Source organism: Anabrus simplex, chromosome 1 (assembly GCF_040414725.1).
Source record: "Anabrus simplex isolate iqAnaSimp1 chromosome 1, ASM4041472v1, whole genome shotgun sequence".
Classification (NCBI taxonomy): Eukaryota; Metazoa; Arthropoda; class Insecta; order Orthoptera; family Tettigoniidae; genus Anabrus; species Anabrus simplex.
This window is the reverse complement of record NC_090265.1, coordinates 1,132,723,020-1,132,749,637: the sequence shown is the minus strand read 5'-3', so window position 1 is coordinate 1,132,749,637 and position 26,618 is coordinate 1,132,723,020.

Genomic DNA, 26,618 nt, shown 5'->3' with positions numbered 1-26,618 from the left:
TAGGACTGGATGTCAATTCCAGACACTGCATGATTTTTCAGGTGAAAATTCCTGCCTGCGATCGACAGGGGGTGGGGGGATGAAGGGTGTCGAACCTCAGCTGTTCGTGAGAAAGACAGTAGTTAAGTCAACATGCTAATTATGTACCATCCTGTTTTTTCCCTCTTTCTTACTTTTGGTAAATTACTAAGAAATTACACAAATTACAGCATTCTTCCAGTCGTCGTTGAATATTCCTTTCCTTGTAGTGTTATTTGCCTATCTTATTCTGTTAATTTTAACCTAAGGGCCACTGTACATTAACAAGATTTTGTTAGATATCCTTTTCCTTCCATCTCCTTTCCACAAAGCAAGCACTTAGCCTACTCTTTCCTCCTCTCTTATTTTTTACACTGGCGAAAAATGAAATTCCAACACCAAGAAGACTTAAGTTTAGAGTAATGCAATTCAGACTACGTAATGTTCTAGGTAACATATTTATTTCATTAAATCTTCCAGGTCACAGGTTCAAGTATGCGCGAGAAGTCCACTGACATGATACTACATTTATAACCGTTGTAGTCGCAATAATTTTGAATGCCGGCATGCAAATGTGCATTCATTGTGACGTACATATGCCGTAAGTCATTTTATGGGATGGAGTTCTACACCTGTTGCACTGGGCCAGTCAAATCAGCATCGGTTAATTCTTGTATTGGATGACGGTGAATTTGTCGTCCTACATGTTCCATACGTGTTCAATGGGCGAAAGTTCTGGTGACCTCAAAGGCCAAGGCAACTGGTCGGCACTGTTGAGTACGTTGGGTGACAGCAGCAGTATGAGCACGAGCGTTAGCCTGTTGATAAACACCCCCTTGAATGAATGGCAGCACAACTGATCCAATCACTAGTCTGTCGTACAGAACCGCTGTCACAGTTCTTGGGATAACCTCGAGAGTCCGCCTCCTGTCGAAAGAAATCGCATCCCTGACTAAAACTCCTGGTGTAGGTCCAGTGTGTCGACGCCGCAGACAGCTTGGTCCCAAGCGCTCACCTGGCCTCCTCTTTACCAATCTACGGCCATCACTGGCACCAAGACAGAAACGGCTCTTATCTGAGAATACAACAGATCACCACTCCGCCCTCCAATGAGCTCTAGCTTGACATCACTGAAGTCGCAGGTGGCAGTGAATCGAAGTCAGTGGCATGAACGCTACAGGATATGTCGCTCGGAGCTTTTCCCCAAGTAATCGATTTGTCACAGTTTGCTCGGTCACTCTGGTGCCAACTGAAGCTCTGATGGCTGTTGCAAATGCCGTACGATCCACCACAGCCATGGCGCGAATACAGCTGCATTCCCTCTCCGTAGTGGCCCGTATGCGGCCGCACCCCGATCTTCTTGAGACAGTACCTTCCCGTGACCATTGTTGTCAACACAGATGCACTGTGGATACATCACCACCTTCTCGTAGCCCTTTTAAAGGGCCTCGATCAAACTCAGTAAACTGCTGATGCTGCCTCCTTCGTCTCCTTGAAGGCATGTTTGACTCACACCTACCTCACAGCGCAAAAACCGGACGATGTCTAACGTTTACGAAAGAACCGCGTATTTAAAGCAAAATTCTCTACAAGGTTATAGTGGCATTACTAGCACCACTCTTCGTCGACTAGCGCATGAATTTGAATAGTCGTCATCTTTCAGATGTGCAAACACGCCTCCCGAAATTCGTTTATCTAGCACAACTCTTACATGGTGTTGGAATTTCATTTTCCTCCAGTGTATTCATTTCCTTTAGTCACCAGGTCATTACTTTGTCTCTTGCACTTCACTGCCATATTACTCTTCATCTTCAAAGTTTAACTAATGTCTTTATTTCTTCGCTACCAGTAGTTCTTTTTCTCTATACTTTACTCTTAAGAAGCTTCCTTAAATATATTTTTCCGTCCTTCCAGATCAACTTATCGTAATTATCCTAGCCCATTTCTTTTTACATGTTTTTCTTTCCAGTTAGCTAGCAATCTTCATTTGCGCTTGATATCGTTTATCGAACTGAAGAAATTCACCTCTTTTTGTTTTCAGCCTATGCGAATAGTTAACTGTTATTTTAATTTTATCACTTTGAATACGTATTTCCTAAAAAAAAGCAAAAATAGCCGTTGGTATTAATAATAATAATAATAATAATAATAATAATAATAATAATAATAATAATAATAATAATAATAATAATAATAGTTTCACCGTCTCACCGACTAACTAGTAATTTTCTACTTACAGTTTGTGCCGACCTCTGACATTATCCCCACTTCCCGCCGGTTCCATAAAGTCTCTGCTTTACACACAGTTTAAATATATTTTTCTGGACCTTGTAGCTAATATTTGGTAATGTACCAAGATATTTCCCAAGACCTTGCTGAACCCAGAACCACGTCTCTAATATTTTCTGTATTTTCTCTCACATTCAGTTTGCTACTCTGAATAGGGTGGCCAGTTCACAAATGAATGTTCGTAGCAAAGACTCCGTTCGTGGATATGAGGAAGGTTGGACTCGGACTATATATTCGTTTCATGCGACGACAAGTCGGCTGTGGTCGCAAGACGAGAGAAAAGAGTGAATGGTATGCATCCTGGAAAACATGGGATATATGGGGTTCAGTTCTCTGGACGTCAAGTAGTAGTAGTAGTAGTAGTAGTAGTAGTAGTAGTAGTAGTAGCCAGACTACTATTATTTTCTTCATATGCATTTTACCGTCCATTATATACTGTTTGGTTTTGGCACTGTGTAATGTCCTGATTACAATCTATGCTTTTCGTCAATATATTTCGTTATCTCTATAATAATGCAAGTAATTTCAACCATGACTTCGTTCTTAAGTATAGTTTCCGCTGTTAACTAATTTATATATAATTCATGTACAGGTTATGATTATCTGACTGGATAATGAATCTAACCATGGAAATTACCATATGTTCTCTCCTTTTTTTTTTTTTTTTTGCTAGTTGCTTTACGTCGCACCGACACAGATAGGTCTTATGGCGACCATGGGACAGGAGAGTGCTAGGACTGGGAAGCAAGCGTCCGTGGCCTTAATTAAGGTACAGCCCCAGCATTTGCCTGGTCTGAAAATGGGAAACCACGGAAAACCATATTCAGGGCTGCCGACAGTGGGGTTCGAACCCACTATCTCCCGAATACTGGCCGCACTTAAGCGACTGCAGCTATCGAGCTCGGTATGTTCTCTGCTATTCGGACTAGATTCCGTCGCACAGTGCCTCCTTATATTATCGAACGGTCTCTGAATTTTTGTGGAGGACAGGATTGGACTTGGAAAATGTTTGTATAGTCCATGCTGTTCATCCGTAAAGCCACCTGGTCTGTCGTCGGCACGATTTTACTATTATTCACAAGTTTATTTCCAGGTAAGCTTTCTTTTATTCCTTGGTCACAGAATGGGACAGTGATAGAAACCAGAAACTCATCAGTCAAGTCTTGTGTGAGGTAAAAGAATTATGGGAGTAATTGAATAGCAGTTCAGGTCATAAGGAAGAAACCCAACAGTTTGATGTTTGTTTAGGTTGCATGATGAATAGACTGCTCTACCTTTACTGTGATGAACCCCCTCTTTCATATTATCTTGTGATATGCTGAGGCACGGGTTTGAGTCTCCTCCCTTTGTCTATTACAGCGTCATCTGCTTCGCTTCACCTCCATTTAATTCTTTATTTTTCCTCCTTTGTATGAAGAAGAAGAAGGGTGCAGAAGGCGAAGTGGGGGCGGAATGTATCACTGATCCCTTAGTCTGCAAAAAGCATAAATTGCTGATGGAGGATCACGTAGAATGTGTGCTGGGGAGAGATTTCCACCCAGACCCTTCGCGGTGCAGTTAAAATGAAATTAGGGAAATTAGTCGGGTTTGCTAAATTTGAATTTTTTTCTTACACTTCTTATACGTGAAAGAACTGTGAAGCTTGTCTGAGCTGTTATTTGTTGCCTCTAAAATCCCCCAACTGCCGTTATTGAATTCTTGCACAAAAGAAAAAAAAAGAAGAAAAAAAAGAAAAAAGTCGGTGCCATTGATGGACATAGAAACAACTTTGCGTTATAGTATTCTTACCTTTCAGTTATTGACCGAGATTGCAGTTAACTGTCCATCGCATTGTCTGAGTGGTAGAGCACTAGACTTCGATCGGGGGGGGGCTCGGATTCGATTCCTACCCGGGGTGTGGATTTTTTAAAAGCGATGGTTAATTCGAATGACTCGACGACTCAGTGTTATTGTTTCTGCACTTTCTTACAACTCAGATAATACGTACCTCCACTTCAGATACACAATGTACCTCACACACCCCCTGGCTGCACCAAGCTACAATAGCCGCACAAAATTATGACACCGCTAACTTAATGATGCAGTATTCGGTACTGAGACTCTACCTGAAGTAGTGGATTATTTTTTTGCTAGTGGCTTGACGTCGCACCGACACAGATAGGTCTTATGGCGACGATGGGATAGGAAAGGCCTAGGAGTTGGAAGGAAGCCGCCGTGGCCTTAATTAAGGTACAGCCCCAGCATGTTTGGGGTGAAAATTGGAAACCACGGAAAACCATCTTCAGGGCTGCCGATGGTGTGATTCGAACCCACTATCACCCGGATGCAAGCTCACAGCCGCGCGCCTCTAAACGCACGGCCAACTCGCCCGGTAGAAGTAGTGGACAAACTGGATGATTTAATACTCCATGTACCATGTATGGTTTGTGCACTCACGAGACAATGTTAATTTGAAATCACTTAAGCCTACTTGAAGATGAATAAGATATTTTGTGGCGGTGGTATGGACATATACAATCTCACTTAATGAAAAATCAAAAAAGATTGTTGTCGAAAACAACGATAATAATAATAATAATAATAATAATAATAATAATAATAATAATAATAATAATAATAATAATAATAATAATAATAGGTTTTTATATATAGGTCAATATATCACTGATCAGGTATTCAAGCGTTTCCTAAGTTAGGATGTTAATTATCTCCTTATTTGACATGATTGAAGAGTCTGGATTCGGTCTCCCATTTTATGACCGTATCTGATCAGTTGTGTGTTGCTTGTGACGAACCCGCCTTGATAACCGGGCGGTTAAGTTCACTCCTTGATACGATTGGAGAACTGCATCGTTTGATGATCCAGGATTCAAATGGCACCGCTCTCAGCTATTATTTCTTGTGTGATTCCATCCCCAACGCCCCTCGGCCGTTTCCCAAACAAATACCGGGCTAGTACGTTATTTTCTTCTGTATATATAGTTATTATAATGATGACTTTTTATATCTAATTTTTAGCCAATGGAGAACTTTCCTCTTGAGTGTTGAGAGCTATCTTTGTTTTGGGGTCCACAGTTACTCTTCAGAGAACCTATTAAATCGAGTAGACGTCTTCCAAGATCTATTCGTACGCAGTTTATTCGGTACCTCACAGCTCTGCACAGTTGAGTTCTTAGAGAAGGATGGATAGGGTTATGTAGACTAATTTGGCTGGATCTGGAATCACATTTTCAATTTCATATTTCTTGCTTGACCGTCACTCTGGTCATTTATCTATGTTATTAGCCCGAAAAAGGATTCCGAATGTTAAACGTTTGGCTGTGTACTTGAGGTTTTCAGGAGAGCTAGGAATCATTGAGAATTTATTTCATTTCATTCACGCACAAATGCATGATCTCTCCTGAACTGTGGTGGACGTCGCGGAGGTATTTCATGTTCTAAAATGCATATTACAAACCTAGTCCTAAGTAACTACAAATAAACTCACTTCTGTTAGCCTCCATAGTAACACAGGTTGTCTTGTAATTTATATACTGCAAGTAGACCGTGGCGATGGCCAGAAACGTGGAGATTACAAATTGTATAAAATATCAAAGCCATCTTAGCAACAGTGCTGATAATAATAATAAAAAGAGATTACAAAAACCAAAGTAAACAGTCTTTGAGTTTTACTTGTCATGGCATACACCTCAATAGATAAAACAAGCCACAATTAATTACATTTATAAGTATACTTTATCGAAAAATGGCGAATTGTGCAAATGAATTAATATACGAGGGTTGGATGTCATTCCAACTATTTTTTTTTTCTTGCAGATGTGTGAGCGGGTAACAAACTGCTATTTGTCGCGTGGAAGCTATGCAAGTATTTAACAACAGATGGCTCTGTGATTGCTGGTAGTAGCACAGGGAGCGCTGTTATGTGGCGAGCGTTGTGCGAGATGGAAGCAACCCGTGTTGAGCAGCGCGCATACATCAAAATAGCCGTTCTCCGGGAGAGAAATGCGGGAGAATGCCACAGTGAATTGGCGGAACCCCTCAGAAATAATGCCTTCCCATACCGTACAGTAGCATAGTGGGTAGGAAAAGTTCAGCAAGGCCGTGTGGCAATCGGTGATCAGCAACGCTCAGGACGACCTTTCAGTGTGCGGACCGACGTGGCATGTGCCGTCATTGAGCGGCTTCTGGAGGAAGGCAGACGATGGATGCTATTGGAGTTAGAGAGGGCAAGTGGCATCGAGAAAACACCATCCACAGGATATTGCGGACAGAGCTGCAACTGCACAAAATCGCATCGCGGTGGGTATCGCATGCACTGACGGAAGTTCAACGATGGATGCGATATGTAACATGCTCTTACCACCTAGTACGCTGGCAACAGGATGGCGAACGCTTTTGTTACGAATAATCGCCATTCTAACATCTAAACTGCGCCACCTCCTTCCACTGTGTGACAGAGGAACAAACAGAATACTACGGACACCTCTATTGGTCAAAAGCATCAAGAAATTACAGAACATTATACTGCTTACTCTTCAAGATATATCGCTTCCAGTATTTCAACAGATGTATGAACTTTCAATATTTCAACCAACCACATTTCATCTTCCAGATTTTATTATCAACGAAAAAGTAACAAATTTCATCAATGCATATTGGGGCAGTTATACTCAAATATACTCAGATGGGTCTAAGACCGAGGGAGTCGGTTATGCGTACTACTGCCCTGCACTCAACACTTGCAAAATGTTCTCTCTTCCTAACGAAGCTTCAGTGTTCATCGCTAAAATACTTGCCATTAACTCAGCCATCACCTACGGCGTCCAGCACTTCAGCAGAATATTAATTCTCACGGACTCCAAGAAGTCCAGTTCCAAGCACTACACGGACGTCCAAAGCCACATCAAGGAACAGGCTTACAAAGAATGGTCAAATTACTGGGCAACAACTCAACTCATCAAAGGCAAACATTACGCCGCTATCCAGGGACACATCCCACAGAAAGCATAGTTCAATCTACTATCTCTAACTCGCCGCCATATCACATCAATTAATAGAATGAGACTTGGACATGCATCTTACCCCAGTCATCTGTTCAGACTCAAAGTTATAGACTCCCCAAATTGTCCCTCTGACCCCAATCAAGAAGCTGACCTCAACCATACAATTTTAGGATGCACTAGATACAAACCATAAGTAACCAGTTTATATCAAACGCTTATACAACTCAAAGTTCCACTCCCCACTTCCGTTTCGTCGTTGTTCAGCAACTATGACATCCGTATGTATCAAGCAATAGCCAAATTTTTAAGTGAAGCCAATTTATCATTGCAGTACGTTTGTTCTATAATCTGCAGTTAAACTGTTCTCATCCAACCAAAGTTCCTGTACCGTGGCTTTCTATCACCAATTAGTCACCATGCCATGAAAGGTCCCATGTTGAAAAGATGTTACTCTTTGACCTTGCTGTTTTCTAAATGTACAGAGCTGGCAGCATGGTCTTACGGACAAAATGCCCAAATAATTTAAAAAAAAAAACCATTGATGAATGTTTGGCCTGGGCATACGAACTGGAACTCAAGCGCCAGTTGGTGGTAGCATGTGGTGAACGTTGCAGGGCTTTTAGACCCACTTTTGTCATGTCAACTGTATGCGAGCTGTTGTGCTGTGCTGTAATATAGGTGGTGTGTTTGGCTGTAATTACGTTGCACCATGAACCAGTATTGCCCTGTTCACTACCTTAATAAATATGTGAGACACAACGTTCGCGTGTTCTTCATTGTCCACACATGCAGTTCCCACCTCGTCCTTTCATCTGTATATGTCGCATTTTCCATCCGGTATCTGCTAGAAAGAAAATGGTTGTAATGACTTTTGCCCCAACCCTCGGGGGCCTATATGTATATCACCTAGGACCGTACAGATATTATATTGTAATACGAAGGAAAATATTGTTGTCAAAAATGTGTGCAATGTATATTTTGGAACGGAGAAATTGCCAACCGCTGGGATAAAAGTATGAGACAGCCATGCAGAAAGTCTACCCGGAGTCCATAGTCTTCGTTGTAGCGAGCGCAAGCCATAGTCCTGAATCCAGGTATATTTCAGCCTGGACTAGACTAAAAGTAGGGTATGGAGGCTGTGGCGTACGCTGTGGCGAGAATTGACGAGAAATGTTTATACAGATTGGCGAGAAGTGATTAGAGGTTATTCATCGTTTAGTAGTTAGTTGGAAAGCAGGCAACTGTCACAACTGTCAGAAATTCAATAGTCCAGAGTCAACATTGCACTCGTACATTCAGCATTCAGTATAGAGGCTTAGGCCTACTTGGTGACTAGTTAGTCGCTTAGGTTAGATTAGGTTACAAGTTGCTTGTCACTGTATCACCTTGCTCTGCAACCAATTAGATCTATTGTGCTTAAGGTGAAACCCGGTGTCACCGGGAGCGTTGGCCGTGCGGTTAGGGGCGCGCAGTTGTGAGCTCGCATTCGGGAGATAGTGGGTTCGAACCCCACTGTCGGCAGCCCTGAAGATGGTTTTCCTTGGTTTCCCATTTTCATCCTAGGCATTTTGACACTGTACCTTAATTTAAGCCACGGCCGCTTCCTTCCCATTCCTAGGCCTTTCCTGTCCCATCGTCGCCATAAGACCTATCTGTGTCGGTGCGACGTAAAGCAAATAGCCCAAAAAAAAAAAAAGCGGTGTCGTTACGTAGGCTACTCCTGTCAAATAACACCAAGGGGTCTGCTCGAATCTTAATGTCCCCATCCGTAGGCCGAATCACCATCAGTGGCGTCATATGCCTTCACTCCATGTAAACACTGTAGAGAGGTTTGGGATTGAAACAAAGAATATAAATAATGTGTTATTTTGATGGGATATGAAACTCATAAACGTGAGAAGAATTATTTATATATGCAAAGGGAAGGACTTGTATCATTTATATTTATTTATTTATTTATTTATTTATTTATTTATTTATTTATTTATTTATTTATTTATTTATTTATTTATTTATTTATTTATTTATTTATTTATTTATTTATTTATTTATTTATTTATTTCTATGGACGTAGAATCAGTTTTCATGTTTAGAAGCCTCGTTGTACGCGCATACATATTTAATCGTTTTCGGTGGGTATTAGGCAAGTCCCAATAACAGAATACCAGATTTCCGGTTGATGTATACAACTTGAGAAGAGAACTCAATGCTCTATCGTTTAGTCAAGACTGAGGGATCGTTTGATAACCTCTAGCGCCCATTTACCCTGTTTTAGGAAACATATTTTTTATTAACGAACAGTTAGTTGGTAAGGTGGCAATGACAGCTACTCCCGAGGTCAGACTCGATCTAAAATTTTATGTTGAATCCAGACCACTGGACATGACTATTCATTTCTAAAATGTTACAGATATCTCCCGGGATTTGAACTTCATCCACCTGCCAGCAGTTAAGGGCAATTTTAATTACTATTGAAATAATTAAAATCAACGACTGATGATGCGATGGTAGGTTGAATACTCATAGTCTGAAACGAACGTTGATACTTGATGTGTTCTAGGAAGCAGCAGTGAAATTTCGGCTTAAAGTTAGTCAACAAATATACAGAGTGGTGCCGGAATCACGCATGGATTTCAACCATTCATTTATTTTTGTTTTGTTTTGATAGAGATGTCACTGTTTGAAAGTTTGTGCCCCAAATATTGGATACATGCTTAGGAAATATGTGCGCAGTGCTTGTAAAAAAAGTATATATTTTAATGTTCGTCATTGGCTTCCTCGCGTGATAGAGTTTATTTTTGTAGCCAGGGACGCTGTGTGGCATTGTCGCAATGTTGCACAACTCCAGATAATTTTACTCATCATTTGTCGTCTTCTAATATATTAGTTTAATAAACCGAACATATATTTTAAAATATGCTAAAATCATCCATCTTTGATCGTTCGATATACTAGTACTTCGCAACGGACCAATAAACGCTGCCGGCTTCGGATCAAACTCAGGGGGTTTGCATCAATAAAAACTAGGAAGGCAAATTTTCAATTCAAGTGAGGTAAAATAAAATGAAATGGTGTATGGCTTTTAGTGCCGGGAGTGTCTGAGTACTTCAAGTGAGGTAAGAATGGCTGTGAGTTGTTTCCTGTGTTGTAACGTCGGGATATACAGTATTTCAGTTTTAATAGGAATGTAGTTCATTACTTAACTGTAATAGAGTTTCTTGTTATTTCTATAAGCTTCTCAGATAAAAATGTGACGTTGAAAATGTTGGTGTAACACCCAGCTTCAAATACCTCCTGCCACCACTGTTTGTAGTGCATCACTTTCCTATCAAATACTGTTCTTAAGCTCCTCGTTGCTTGCTGACTTGTTGAAGAAAACGCTTTCTTTGAAATATCCCCAATAAAAATATCTAGAGATTGTATTCATTTATATCGTGCCAAAAAGAAGAGAAAAATAAACCGTGCACCAAAGATTCAGATTGTGGTGCACCACAAATTTGCGACGTTGTATGCATTCCCCTTCACCTCAACCAGCTCTTGCACCTAGTAACACCCGAGCGCAGTATAGTATACTTAAAGATCTCTAATTCGCCCAGTATTCCGTGTGTCCAGTTGGTAATTTGCAGAGACATTCGCTCAGTAAGTTTTGTCCGCTGTTCGGTGCTCAACTTCTGCACGGTTACTTTCGTCTACAAAGATGTTACGATTTCGAATCTTGCAAGCTATTTTTCCTGATTTGATGTTGAAGACGCGTTGTGTACTTATTTTTTGATATATTAAAACTCTATCGCTAGCAACAAAACTCATCAACTAAGTGTTAACCATTTTAAATTGAAACTATTTTCATGCATCACAAAAACATGTGAGTGTGGCTATACTTTTTATTGTGGTGGTGATCAGTTTTAAAGGGAATTAGGCCTACAATTGAGCAACCACGCTCTCTTAACCCTAGTCAGAAATGAGAATGGAAGAGGCACTGGCAAAAGAAATAGGAAGGCCACGGAGGGAGGTCGTGACAATATGACTCGCACACCTAATACCATCGGAGTCGAAAGAGCACAAAGCTTCACCAAGGGAGGTCGGATATGAAAGTTTATGTAAGTTTAAGCAATTCCAGAGTAAGTCAACCCATGTTCCCAAATTTAGAGTCTTTGTGGGTTCTCCTTTCACTCGCCTCCTACAATAGGCAGGGAATACCTTGGGCATGCAGTATTCTACCGTCCTCGCACACAGGTGGTTGATAGCACTTTTTTATGGTAGGGGACTGGAACTCTGGACGTCTAGCTTGGAGTGAACGGCTGGAGTGTAGTTAGCGGTGAGGAGCAGAAGAGCCCCGAGGGCCTGTCTGAGTTCGGCTGGCCCCAACAAGACTGAGCTAAGCAAACACAGGAGCTAGCATATGCACATAGCAATTACCTGCAGCAACAGGTGCGGGCATATAATGGGTAGAGGCTAGCATTATGCAGATGAGAAGGGCAAATAAGAATTGATTCCTTAACGGGTCCGCCCTGTCTGCCATTGTAAGGGAACAGCGATTAACGCACACTGGTCTTCACCGCAACGACTGCAGCCTTATGTCGGTACTGTCAAATAGCTTCGGAGAAACATGGAGGCACATGGGCGTATTCAGGATTAAAACGAGGCTGTGATTTCATGAAGGATGGAGTCATGTTCATATTTAATCATTTGTTCAGTGGAAAGGAAGATGATAAAATGTCAACTTCATACGTTACTCATAAAACTAGTTCTGTTAACATGAAGTCTGACTGCTGTCTGGCAATAAAGATGAGTAAATATTTAAGAAAAATTCTCTAAACAGTTCAAAAACTTCCTTGGAACTGTTCGTGGATGATGAAAGTAGACAGAAATGTCAGTGGGCGGCGTTTATTCTCGGGAATGTTTACGAATATGTTGGTAGTGGTGGTGATTGTTTTAAGGAGGAATAAAATGAGATACGAGAAGAAAGAAGGTGTCGGAATAAAGAGAAGGGATCCTGAAAACCACGGAAATAAAGACTTCTTAGCCTCGCAAACTGTATTACATCGGGGTCGAAAAGAACAAATGTTGACTTGACGAGTAAGTAGCCTGGTACAAATGGAAATAATGTCATTTTCAGCTAAGTAGTGATTTTTTTTAAAGTGATGTACAACTATATAATCATCCCTTCTGCTTCAGCTATGGAACCTATGGTCGCTCACTTCAATCACACTTTAAAGTCTAAAACACGCCGGGAAGGTAACGTACGCATTTAGTCATGTGCTCGAAGCCGGCGAGAAATTTGTGATCACCCCCCACTCTTCGTTTCCTATGTGGGACGGGGTTGTGTCCAAACACTTTTCAAGGAACTCCTTGTAGGTTCTACCCAGGCATTTCCTTGAAACGGATGTCGAGAGCGGGCAGGGCGGGGGTCGGGGGTGAGCTATAGCCTGAGTAGTTCCATTGTAAGTCAGGACTTAAAACCTCGCATCCCGAACGGAATTACTTTCCAGTCCTATTGTGGAGTGGATTTAACTGTTTGTCTGCGAAGGTGGGTATAAATTGAAGTTAATCCCTATCATCGTCCCCTAGTGGTGGTGATGGTGATTTTTGTTTTAGGAGGAAGTACAACTGGCCAACCATCCTCTATTAACACTAATTAGAAGGCAAATGGGAGAGGCTAGACCTTCGAAGAATAAAGGTATCGGCAAAAGAAAGGGAAGGGCCACAAAGGACGTGAAAATGACTCTCTGGCAGCAAAAAATGTGATCATCGTAGTTTCACCGTGTTTACACAGCCAGTCATTTAGTTTCAGAAACATTGGAGAGACGTATTACAACCACTTAACACATTTGCGGCGAAGTTCAATATTACTTTCCTCCTGCCGGGCTAGTTGGCCGAGCGGTTAGGGACGCGCAGCTGTGGGCTTACATCCTGGAGAGAGTGGATTCGAATCCCACTGTCGGTAGCCCTGAAGATGGTTTTCCGTGGTTTCCCATTTTCACACCAGGCAAACGCTGGGGCTGTACCTTAATTAAGGCCTTGGCAGCTTCCTTCCCATTCCTAGACCTTTCCTATCCCATCGTCGCCATAAGACCTATCTGTGTCGGTGCGGCGTAAAGCAAATAGCAACTTTTCCTCCTCCATGCTACAAGTGAAACTTTTTCATCTTCCGTATTGCTGTGGCAGATATTAGAAGGGTATGTACTTTCAACAGCGCTGACAGAATTCGTTGCTTTTTCCGACTGTTTTTTTAGCGTACCACCCATGGAACAGGATAACTTCCAAACAAGGTAGTTGGTAAACACTTGATCTGTTTTTTCTAGTCAAGGCTACCTGGAATGACAGTATAGTTTTCTTTAGGACCATTAATTCATCTGTGAATCATTAGGGCAGTTGGTAAACGGTGGTGTTTGTTGTTTAAGGAGGAAGTGCGACTACGCAACCATCCTCTCTCAATACAAATCAGAAATGGAATTGGAAGAGTTCTAAAAATTAGGATATCGGGAAAAGAAAGCGAAAGACTACGAAAAACTTGAAAAGTGGGCTCCCTTGGCCTCGCCAACTTAATACCGTCCGATCAGAAGAGAACAAGAGTTGACTAAGGAAGGTTGAATAGGAAACATAAAATTAGGAACCTAGCTGAAATATGTATTTATGCCACCAGTTGTCCATGACAGTCCCTGAGAACGACGTGTGTATACCACCAATGATCCATGACGGTCCCTGAGAACGACGTGTGTGTACCAGTAGTGGTCCATGACGGCTCCTTAGAACGACGTGTGTATACCACCAGTGGTCCATGACGGCCACTAAGAACGACATGTATACGCCACCGGAGGTTCGAATGGTTGAGATGACGATTTTATAGGATCTTATCATCTTCTTTTTCTAAATTGTATCGGGACAAACCATCAAACTGGCGCAAAGTGGGGCAATGTTAGCGTCTTGACTATCGCAGGTGGTTACTATGTATCTAAGAACACAGGGATAATGGCCATGTATGTCCGAACCCCTCAAAAGGAATAAACAACTCATCCTTGAATGTATAGACATCACGTACGAGAATAGCCCTAGTGTTTGCGGAGGTGGTTGAATGTATGTGGACACACATGAGAATACAAACAACTCGTTAATGATGTTTATAAGATATATTTTGTAACAGGGCGTGTGGCGAAGTTCATGTAGCATAATACATCGTCACTGACTTATGGCATAAAAATGAGATGACAAAAATAATAAATATTTTATTGTAATTGGCGCATTTTAAATAGGGCTGCAGTAGACAATGTCTGTAGTTGAGCTCGTTACTCTGAGTGATATACTGCCCGCCCTCACGACCGAGCTCTACCAATTAAAGTACAGTAGGCGACATGGGACACCCAGGCAAAACAAACAGCGAACACTACTGTGCACAATGTGCAGATAATTGTAGATATAACATCCTGGATAACCATCGTTAGTTTTGTGTTAATTGGTGTATGGTGAATGTTATTAGTGTCAGATCACCAAAGTTAACATTGGAATAACAGCGAAGCCACACTGCTAACGAGTGTCAAAACTCAACTTGCCATTGCTTTCGATCAGCGACGGAGTAAAGAGTTGGGTGACAAAAATAAAATGTGAAACTCACTAATTCTGTGACTATTCTGTTGTAAGAAAAAATATCCATGTATGTGCATCAATTTTACTCTTGATATTAGTAATCTACTTAAAGAGATCTAGACCGTTCAAAGTTTTTTCGGAGTGTTAGGTTATGCATGTCATATTATTCGTTGTGTTGACGCAACTATAGTTAGGCTTGTATACTGAGTTTGAATTATTTCCTTCAGAAATTAATTTCATTATCCTCAGAACACATCTCTAGCCTTCGAATGTCTCCTTTCTTCATCTTACGGAGTGTCCGACTCGTTGGCTGAATGGTTAGCGTACTGGCCTTCGCTTCAGAGGGTCCCAGGTTCGATTCCCGGCAGGGTCGGGGAATTTAACCTTCATTGGTTAATTCCAGTGGCCCGGGGGCTGGGTGTTTGTGCTGTTCCCAACATCCCTGCATCTAACACACCACACATAACACTATCCTGCACCACAATAACATGCAGTTACCTACACATGGCAGATGCCGCCCACCCTCATCGGAGGGTCTGCCTTACAAGGGCTGCACTCAGCTAGAAATAGCCACATGAAATTTAAAACATCTTAGGGAGTGACTTCATTGCTAACTTCTCACCAAAGCAATAGTAGTTCGAATCCTTGACAAATGAAGTGAAATTTCCGAAATGGGAAGTAATGTTCCACGTAAAGTTTTAAGTTCTGTTGTGTATGACTTAGTCGTGGTGGTGGTTGTTTAAAGTGGACGTACAACTGGGCAACCATCCTCTCTTAACATTAAGCAGAGGAAGAAATAGGTGAGGTGTGATATTTCGCAGAATAAATGTATGCACCACAGAAAGGGAAAGGCATGGAAGAGCGTGGGAATGAACGACTCCCTAGGCCTCCCAAACCTAATACCAACATCGGAGTCGGAAGAGAACAAGATTTGATGAAGAAAGGTCGGAGACAAAGATTAACCCTTTAATTGGCAGTCACCAACATTTTCAAGGAAACGTTTTCAAAGGATTTTTCTTACACCAAATGGACTCTGAATGCCTGAAGTGTTGACAAGCATTTATTTCCACTATGTACAAAAATTAGGGAATGTTGCGTGAGAGCAACAGTGCCGAAAAGTAACAATCAGTGATTTCGATAAATTTTATGTTGCTACAGAGCAAGAATGCTTTTTAAAGGGTTGAAGTGAGGAACCTGGCTCAAGGAAGTGGAAACAATGCCAAGACCCAGTTTATGACTTTGTTATAGTAAAGATTAACAGTCAGTTAAAGCCGTGTCCTTCATCTTTTTTTAGGGGGGAGAGAAGTTAAGGATTGAACTAATTTCCGATTTCACTTGTTGGGAATGGAGGGATGGGATTAAGATGGTTGTACCTCTCCCGGCAGGAACCAAGGAAACAACCTTTGCCGGAAATATAATAGAGGGAATTAACGTCAGCTCGACCCGATTCGACTTTGTTCAGGTTCAAGAGCTAAGCAAAGAGAATTCGTACTTCCTGGTTGAATACACAGGCTTCACAAGTGATTGGTCTCCCAAACTGTGACTTTCTGACTGAGCGAGTTGGCCACGCAGTTCGGGTCACGTAGCTATGAAATTCCATTCGGGAGTTAGTTGGTTCGAATGTCACCAGCGGAAACCTTGAACAGGATTTTCTACGTCTTTTCCCACCAGGCAATTCATGGGGCTGTACCTTAATAAAAGCCACGGTCACTACGTTCCCAATTCTAGCCCTTTCCCTTCCTTGTGTCGCCGAGACCTTTCGATGTATTTGTGCGACATTAAACCACTAGCAAAATAAATAAATAAATAAATAAATAAATAAATAAATAAATAAATAAATAAATAAATAAATAAATAAATAAATAAATAAATAATGCAACTTTCTGCATGACATGAAATAGGTCTAGCTCTGAAAGGAACCGTCTTCACTATAACGTCATTTATTTAGTTAAATTTTATACATTTCCGTGTGCAGAGCAAAGGAACGTTTCGGTACGATGACGGATGAAACACGTGAACCCCTTCCTCATTTTGAGTTTTTCGTGGAATACTTTATTGCCTACCTCACTTGGTCCGTCCCGGTACTTTCCTAAGTTGTGAGAATTTTCTTGTTTTGGTATGTATCACCTTAACCTTTTTGACCTTATATTATTCTCTAGTTGACTTCTGGCATCAGTGACATAGGAAGTCGATGATTACAGCTTCCAGCTATTCTTTAATATTTAGTGGTGGTGGTTATTGTTTTAAGAGGAAGTACAACTGGGCAATCATCCTCTTTTAAGTAATCAGAGGGAAAACAATGAAAGGATCTGACACTTCGGAAAATGAAGGTATCGGCCAAAGAAAGACAAGGGCCACGAAGGGCGTGGGAATGAAATACTCCCAAGGCCTCGATACCTAATATCGTCGGGGCCGGCAAAGAACAAGAGGTGACAAAGGGAGGTCGGATAGGATAGATGAAAGTGAGAAGCCTGTCACAAGTAAGTGGAAGCAATGTCAGGACTCAGTTAATATCCCCGTGGTTGCCAACCCACGCTCATTTAATATTTAACGTTGAGATAGTAGTCTCTCAAGCAGAGGCTTGTTAAGGAATGTAGTCCAAATTTTCAGATGGATACAATCCATATAAATCCTACTTAGAAAGGTAAAATGAAGTACACCTGTTTGTTAGTGGCTAGTGAGTGTTGAGGAGGCTCCTCCGTCCACATATTGTTGATCTCCGATGGCGAAGATGAGTACACTGCGACAGCAACACCGCCTGTGGTTGAGACATCTACAGTATTAATTTGTGTAAGTGACTTGAGACGTGCAGGAGTCTCCTGGGGCCTGTTCCACGAAAGAACTTTGCAACTTTTCACTTTGCACTTTGCACTTTTCAGTTCAGATTTTGTTCCACCATCACTTTTCAGATTTAGCTTGCAAAGTGAAATGTGAAAAGTTAGGAATCTTTTCACTTTTCAAGCCTGTTATGTTCCTCCATTGGTACAGAAATGCAAAGTGCAAACAAATGAAGTGAAAAGTTTTCATAAATCATGCAAAGAGATGATTCCCTTTACATCTGTTAATTAACAAGTATGTACACTAGTTTCTTGGCGTAGAATTTGGTTTAGTGATATAAACACGTTACGATGTAGCTTTTGTTAGCATCAAGTGAGGACAGTGATGAAGAATCCAATAAGAGAACTACAACATACATACATACATTATCATTATAGACTGTTATGCCTTTCAGCGTTCAGTCTGCAAGCCTTTGTGAATTTACTAAACGTCGCCACAATCCTCGATTTGCAACTAGTGTTGTGGCCTCATTTAGTTCCATACCTCTTATCTTTAAATCGTTAGAAACCGAGTCTAACCATCGTCGTCTTGGTCTCCCTCTACTTCTCTTACCCTCCATAGCAGAGTCCATTATTCTCCTAGGTAACCTATCCTCCTCCATTCGCCTCACATGACCCCACCACCGAAGCCGGTTTATGCGTACAGCTTCGTCCATCGAGTTCATTCCTAAATTAGCCTTTATCTCCTCATTCCGAGTACCCTCCTGCCATTGTTCCCACCTGTTTGTACCAGCAATCATTCTTGCTACTTTCATGTCTGTTACTTCTAACTTATGAATAAGATATCCTGAGTCCACCCAGCTTTCGCTCCCGTAAAGCAAAGTTGGTCTGAAAACAGACCGATGCAAAGAACTACAAAGACAGGATTAATTTTCATAACCTCACTTCGACGTAATTTCGCGAGTGATTTCTTATTACACCAACACAGGTTGACTACATTCTTGAAATGATCGATTACTTATTGAAACATGCAACAAAACGAAGTCAATTCCTTTCGGAAAAAGAAGAAAATAATTCTTATATGCTTACATTGGTGCCCAGCTGCACGGTGTAGCAGCAATGCATGGGACATCAAAATCAGTTATTTGCAGAACTGTTACCAAAGTCGTAGATGTTATAGTAAATGTAATATTTCCTAACAGTACGTTGGCCTAATAATCCACTTAATATAGCGACGGGATTTCTAATGAAGGGTGAATTTCCTTCTGTATTGATCTGTGTCATCATTTGAGAGGTTATTTTTAAAGTTGCCAAAAAGAATGTCACGTTTCTCCTTGACAATTTCCAGCACAGCCAGCTTCTTGTAATAACGTTTCTTTCCCATGATAAAAACTTTAACGGTACGCGAAAAGTAAAGCATTAAAATCATGCAGTATTAGGCCTATACAGTTTGCTCATGGAATAAACTCGATCGGATCACTCATTCGCAAAGACTTTTGACTGCGAAGAAATTGAAAAGTACAACATAGTTCATGGTGGAACAGAAAGACTTTGCACTTTGCAAGAATTGAAAAGTGAAAAGTGCAAAGTTGAAAAGTTGCAAAGTTCGTTCGTGGAACAGGCCCCTGGTATGTGACCACTACATGATTTTACCATAGATCAGAGCTTGGCCTTAATATTCGGGAAGGTTATCCATCTCGCCTCGCCTAATAAATGATTGTATCTTTCGATGAGTATGAAGTTGCTGCCTGCTTATTATGTATTATCCTGGTATTCGTAGTGATTGTGATTATTGTTTTAAGAGAAAGCACACCTTGGCAACCCTCCTCCCTTGACATCATTCAGAGGAAAATGGAACAGGTCCGACCCTTCGAAGAATGAAGGTATCGGTAAAATAATAATAAGGGTTGCGAAAGGCTTAAAAAAGACTCCGTAGGCCCCGCAAATCTAATACCGTCAAGGTCAGAAGAGACAAGCAGTTAACCAAGGAGTGGGGGGGGGGGTTCGGATAGGAAAGATGAAAGCGAGGATCTTGGCATATTAAGCGGAAGCATTATCATACTCAGAGTCCCCGTGGTTGCCAACCCACTCTCTTGAGATGAGAGCCCCTGGGTGTTCCCCTTCTAGTCGCCCATGTCTCCAGGTATTTGCGTTTATCCATTTATTATTAATTCTCATTAGACCAAATGCACTTCGTTCAAGTTTCCATGCGAGAATTTAGAATCAGCTGGGCAGAATGACAAATCCCACTCGGGACCCAAACCTCGTGTGACTTGTGTTGTATTGGACCATAGCTGAATTGGGCAGTGAACCTATTCCTCTTTCTCCTTCGGTTGTTGGCACTTAAGGTGATACTCGCTTTTTCCTTGTAAACTGTCACTGCCACTACAATCAAGAATCGAATCTCTACCAACTGGGCGGTAAGCTAATGTTTGCTTCATATGTATAATAAGCCTTAAAACTGTTATATTTATTTATATAAATGACTATTAATTTTCCTTCCCAGTCTTATGGTGATGGTGGTGATTGTTGTTTTCATGGTCAAAACAGCGTTATTATAAGTCTTGCAGTTTTACCTCTCTTCAAGGTCTAGTTATGATACCGAGAACTTACCTGTGTGTTAGTGGGAGGAACGATGTACAATATATTGTAACAATTCCTAAAGTGTATTGTATCGTCGCGAGATGATTTTCGGGATCAGAGTTTCGTGAAATATGATACCCATTATTTCATATTTGGTCGGGTTGCGAGTTAATTTCCGGAAGACCTTTCAGTGGGTACCGGTGGAATTCGTAGTCTCTAGCACTGAAAACGAGTAGCATTTACTTGTTCAACAGAGAAATGTACTGTATTACTTACTTATCGTTCCTTTTAGTATTTCAAGAATATTTTGATTTATACCACTTTAACACGTTCTCTCTTAAATAGTTTTCTATTTGAGGAATCAGTTTCTATCCTCTATGGCAATTTAAGGAGTCGTCCGCCTCCCTGGTTTTGATGGTTCAGGGGAATTCGGTTTCGATTTCCGGCCAGTTTAGGGATTTTAGCCGTGTCTGATTAATTCATCTATTTGGGAGACTGAGCGTTTGTGTTGCTTTAACACACGTCTCTTCACGTACCCACAACACATTGCTTTACCAACCACATCAGAAACACGCAGTAGCGAATATGGGAAGTTCAGGAGAGATGCCGCATCAGGAGAGATGCCGCAGAAGCCATTGTTCACTTCTGTGCCGTCAGATAGCTCCACCAACTTCACAGCTTGTATGCCTCTATCCCTGATGCTCACTCAGCTTGCTAGCAAGCCAGTTGCTCGAGTGCTGTGGATACGTATAGGAGTGGAACATTTTTTGCCTTGTCAGTTGGTGTGAAAACATTCTAAGAAGGTAAGATGACCACATTACTACACTGCAATCGCTAGGTATAAATATCATGTATTGTTTAATGTGATATCTGAGGACGTTATTCTTCTCAATTCAGACAAAGGAAACCTCGAACAAAACAGGCCCTTTGTGCTTACCGACTGCGGCATCTCTCCTTCAAATTCAGGAGAGATGCCACGTCATTTCGAAGGAGAGATGCCGCATCTTGTGGAATGATTACCAAGGTTTATATGCCCCTTTTCTTCATATGTTATTGTACTGTATCCAAAATAAACCGGCCGCGCAGTGTAGGGGTAGCGTGCTTGCCTCTTGCTCGGAGGCCTCGGGCTCGATTCCCGGCCAGGTAAGTGGTTTTTACCTGATTTGAGGGCTGGTTCGAGATCCTTTAAGCCTACTTGATTACAATTGATGAGCTACTTGATGGTGAGATAGCGGCCTCGGTCCAGAAAGCAAAGAATAACGGCCGAGAGGATTCGTCGTGCTGACCACACGACACTTCGTAATCTGCAGGCCTTCGAGCTGAGCAGCGGTCACTTGCTAGGCCATGGCGAATCCTCTCGGCCGTTATTCTTGGCTTTCTAGACAGGGGCCGCCATCTACCCGTAAGATAGCTCCTCAATTGTAATCACGTAGGCTGAGTGGACCTCGAACCAGCCCTCAAGTCCAGGTAAAAATCACTGACCTGGCCGGCAATCGAACCCGGGGCCTCCGAGTAAGAACCAGGCACGTTACCCCCTACACTGCGGGGCCGGGAAAATGACACATTGGCTTGAATATTTAACATACCCATTAATACAGCTGTAGTTAGTACGATTTTTGCAGCTGGTGTTGGTGAAATTTGAAAACATTGCCGAATGATGTTTCTTTTCTATGCAGAGAAATGCCTTCAACGTATCAGAGGAAATCCACAAGGGCAGCATGGTCAGAGGAGACCCTCAAGGAGGCTGTAAACAGAGTAGCAGCAGGTGAAATAGGGAAGAGAGAAGCAGAGCGGTATTATGGAATACCAGCTAGGACAATCTGTCGCAGGATAGAAAAGGGGGACGTTTTCAAGAAACGCCTAGGTCCAGATGGCGTGTTAACAGCCGAAAATGAAAAGAGGCTTGTTACCCACATTCAACGCTTGGCCGCATCAGGATTCGCACCAGATGGCAGAACAGTGCGAATTGTAGCATTCAAGTTCGCGGAAAAGCTAGGGTTAAAGCACACGTTTTCCCGTGAAAAGGAAATAGCTGGGTATGCTTGGTTGAATGCCTTCCTAAAGAGGAATCCAGAGCTATCGCTGAGGCAAGCAGAGGGTCTGTCCGTCAACAGAGCTTGTGGGATGAACAGAACAGACGTGAATTCTTTTTATACGATTCTGCGGGACGTGTTGGAAGAACTTGGTCTTTTCGACAAACCAGGCCATGTTTTCACTGTTGATGAGACCGGCTTCCCTCTCATCAATAAACCTGGGAAGGTTGTGGCAACCAAAGGCTCTAAGAGCGTCATCTCCTTAACACCCAAGGAGAGGGGAGAAAATGTTACCTGTGTTGCGTGCTGCAATGCAGAGGGGACATTTCTGCCACCTGTGCTGGTGATGAAAGGTGTCAACAAGAAAGCTGAGTTTGCTGATGGGCTTCCGGGTGGATCGGACGTCTACATGAACCCAAAGTCGTCCTACATAACTGCTGAACTGTTCTTTAGATGGTTCAAGGAACATTTTGTTCCTCGGAAACCACGCGGAAAGACTCTCCTTATTCTAGATGGGCATGCGTCTCACATCCATTCTTTGGAGCTTTTGGAATGCGCTGAAAAGGAAGAGGTCGTGATTTTGTGTTTGCCGAGTCACACTACACACGCCCTTCAGCCTTTAGATCGATCGTTTTTTGGTCCTTTGAAGGCTAGCTACAACAAGGAGGCTGCTGCATGGATTCGAGATCATCCTCAAAGGAATATCACGAAATATCAAGCTGGGCATCTTATTGGCGCAGCATGGAGCAAGGCTGCTTCAGTTGGCAATGCAGTTTCAGGTTTCAGAGCCTGTGGGATTTTTCCTTTTAATCCCGATGCAATTCCTGAGAATTTTTTCTCTATATCCGGTGCTATACTCTCTACCAAGGACAATTCTACTTCGGAAAACACTAGTAGCAGTCCCGTACCCACCACAAGCAAAACCGGTTCCCCTGAAATGGCAAGTTGTTCCAGTTCTAAGAATCCTGAGTTGAATTCTCCCAGTACTTCGCTGTCCTCCAAATCCCTCAGTCCCCCCAGCACTCCCACAATGACCAAAGTCTCACCCTCGAAGCACCTTCACGAGATAAGTCCTGTTCCCATTACCCTTCCTTCTGCAAAGCGCTACAAACAGTCGGCAGAAATTCTCACTACTTCAGTGAGAATGGAGAACACCAAGGCGTCTACAAAGGGAAAAGGCAAACTGAAAGGCTCTAAAATACCTGCTCCAGCACAAAGGGAAGAAAACTCTGTGCGCAAAAGGATCATCCCTGGCAGTGCGGTACTAAATCTCACATTGGACCAAGACATCAACAACTGCACGGAGTGTTGGGAAAACTACTACCGAACAGCTTCAAAGAGTGACTGGATTCAGTGCAGCAAATGTCTCAAGTGGTTGCATGAAACATGCACACTCTACAAACAACTTTGTAATAACTGTGGAAGAGAACGTATCAGAGAAGAGAATGTTAGGAAACAAAAATGACAATGCGGCAACTCTCCTCAGTGATGCGGCAACTCTCCTTAATGGTGCGGCAACTCTCCTCAGTGGTGATAAATTTCAGTGGAGTAGGTTATTGATGTATTGTCACTATAACGTTGGAGTGAAATATTGGACAGGTGTTAGATGGACGTTTATGTATAGGTAATGAATGAATGTAATGGGCGGGTAAAAAATAAATGTATGAAAATTCATTTTAAGATTTTTTTCTGATTTTTTGAAAAAAGTGCGGCATCTCTCCCTAACTTCCCTTACATCTCTCCAAATGAGTTGGCGTCGAAAAGGACACCCGATAGTGAAACTGAGCCAAGTCCACATTCATAGGACAGATTACACACTCGACCGCACCAGGGCGTAGACAAAACAGCTGAAGAAGAAGATGATGAAGAAGAAGACGGCATCTTAGGAATCATGATACGAATGGACGTTTGCGCTCAGCTGGTGAATGAAGATTAGGCAGCTGTGTATTGATATAAATATTATATGTGCGTTACTTTATATTGCAGGCAAGTGGCCGTATACAGTAATGTGTTCAGTCCTATTACTCATTCACTATGCAACCGAATTTCATGCTTTCCGTTAACAATACTGTCCTTCAAGAAAGTTCGTCGGGCGAATAACAATGATGGGAGGAAAATGAAATACCCTTTGTTTTGAAGGGGGCCTTCCGTTATTCGCGCAAGTGTTGGACTATCTCTCTCTCTTATTCAAATCACCATCCGTATGGATAGAGACGTCTAACTGCTTCTTTGTGCGAAGTGCAGCCATGGTACAGAGCTGCACGCGATCTCCTTGTCGGCTAACCCGAGAAAAGACTTTGAATGAGGGGAAGTGATTTAAATTCATCACCACACACTGACAAGAGATGATCACTTGAGTCAGTCCCGTTATGCAGACGAACTTATTAGTATGTGTCATTGAAGAATAGCGGCTCCCTCTCCCTCCCTACTATCTTATGCATTCACAAAAGAAATCAAAATGTGACGAGTGATTGGTTCGTGATACATGCGTCAGAGGAGAATTAAAAAGACAGGACAGGGCGATCCGACTTCACTGTCAATATTGTAGGGAGCTTGTGGAGGCGAGTAGAAGATAGATTTCTCCAGCTGGACTCCGTGATTTAGTGACAAGGACGTTATGTAGGTCGAAGACGGAGAGAAGAATGTTGTTGTTTCTTGAACTGGGAGACTTTTATCTCGGACAGGTGGCTCACTTGTAATAGAACCAGTTGCGAGATAGATTACGATATTGTTTTCTCCGTATTGCTTATCACTTCTGAGTATGATTTCTTCGTAATTCTTCAAATGGAATAAAATGCACGTGTATAACTGCTTCAAAGAATGCGATATCGACTTCTGTTTGAGATCCATTTTCAGATTAGGAAATGTCGCCACGTATGTTGTATATAAAGTGGTATTTCATTCTGGGTATCATTATCCATAACGTGGAGATGGCTGTTTGGAAATGAGCAATAATGGTAGCCGTACTATAACAGTAGGTAGGAATAATATTTGCTAAGGTTCCCATCGTGGAGAAATTATGAAGAAATTAGTAGGTCTACTGTTCAAAGTAGTTTTCGGGGTTAGATAAGACTGTAAATTTTTCAGCCTTAGTGTTCATAGTATACATGGGCCATTTACTGAAAGTACCTGTAAAATGGCCGCGAAGGATTCGCTTGGGGTGAAATGGAGTAATCTGTTTGGCCTATGCCGACAACTTCGTCTTAATGGCAGACTGTGCTGAAAGCCTGATATCTTGAACCTTGTAAAGAGGTGTAGCGAGTACAATATGAAGTGATGCCAGTTGGTAAGAAGCCTAAGAGAATTGAATGTCAGATCGGGAATATATAATTAGAACACGTAGATTCTTTCCGTAAGAAAGAATTGAGTTTGAGGACGAAATTATATTTGCATTGGTCTGAAAACAGACGGGAGTGAAAACTGGGTTGGCTCTGGATAGTATCATATTCATAAGTTAAGAAGTAACAGGCAAGGAAGCAGTGAGAATGGTTGCTGGTACAAACAGGCGGGAAGAATAACAAGAAGCTGTTCAAAATGAGGAGATACGGACTACGTTATGAATGAACTCGATGGATAATGCTGTGCATCTGAACCGGGATTGGCGGTGGTGTCGTTTGAGGCGAATGGGAGAGGTTAATTTAGATAAAAGAATAATGGACACGGATTTTGAGGGTAAGAGAGGTAGAAGGAGAACAAGTGTACGATGTTTAGACTCAAATTTTAATGATTTATAGATACGGGGTGGGGATCAAAATGAGAGCACAGACTTAGTTCTAAATAGAGAATTGTGGAGACGTATCATTTTTTCACAGAAACAATGGACAATGTAAGTGGAATGGGAGGTTTCGTCTGCGTTCTGAGGATTACAGTTCGAGTTTCGATAGACTGAAAAGCTTATAAGCTGTATTAACAGTGTTGATACGGCAAACGATGGCTTTCTTCTTAAAAAGTAAAGGGATATTCAGGGACACAATTGTATCTAGTGATCCTAATGGAAGTGTTAGGAAAAGAAGGGTTTTCACAATAAAGTTGAAAAATTCCAAGAATGCTGCTTTCTTCACAGTTTGTTCCGTTCGTTTTCTCGGCACAGTTCGCTGTTTGGAGACAGCAAAAGAAAACTGACTCAAGATACAAGAAAACACGAGTTCAACATGTTAGTGCCTAAGTTCATTTTTTTAAAAGAAAGCGGAATAAACTCGATGGACGAAGCTGTGTATAGGAGCCCGCTTTGGTTTTGAGACTATGTGAGGTGAATGGAGGAGGATGGGTTACGTAGGAGAATAGTAAACTCGAGCGTGGAGAGTAAGAGAAGCAGAGGGAGGCCAAACTCAGTT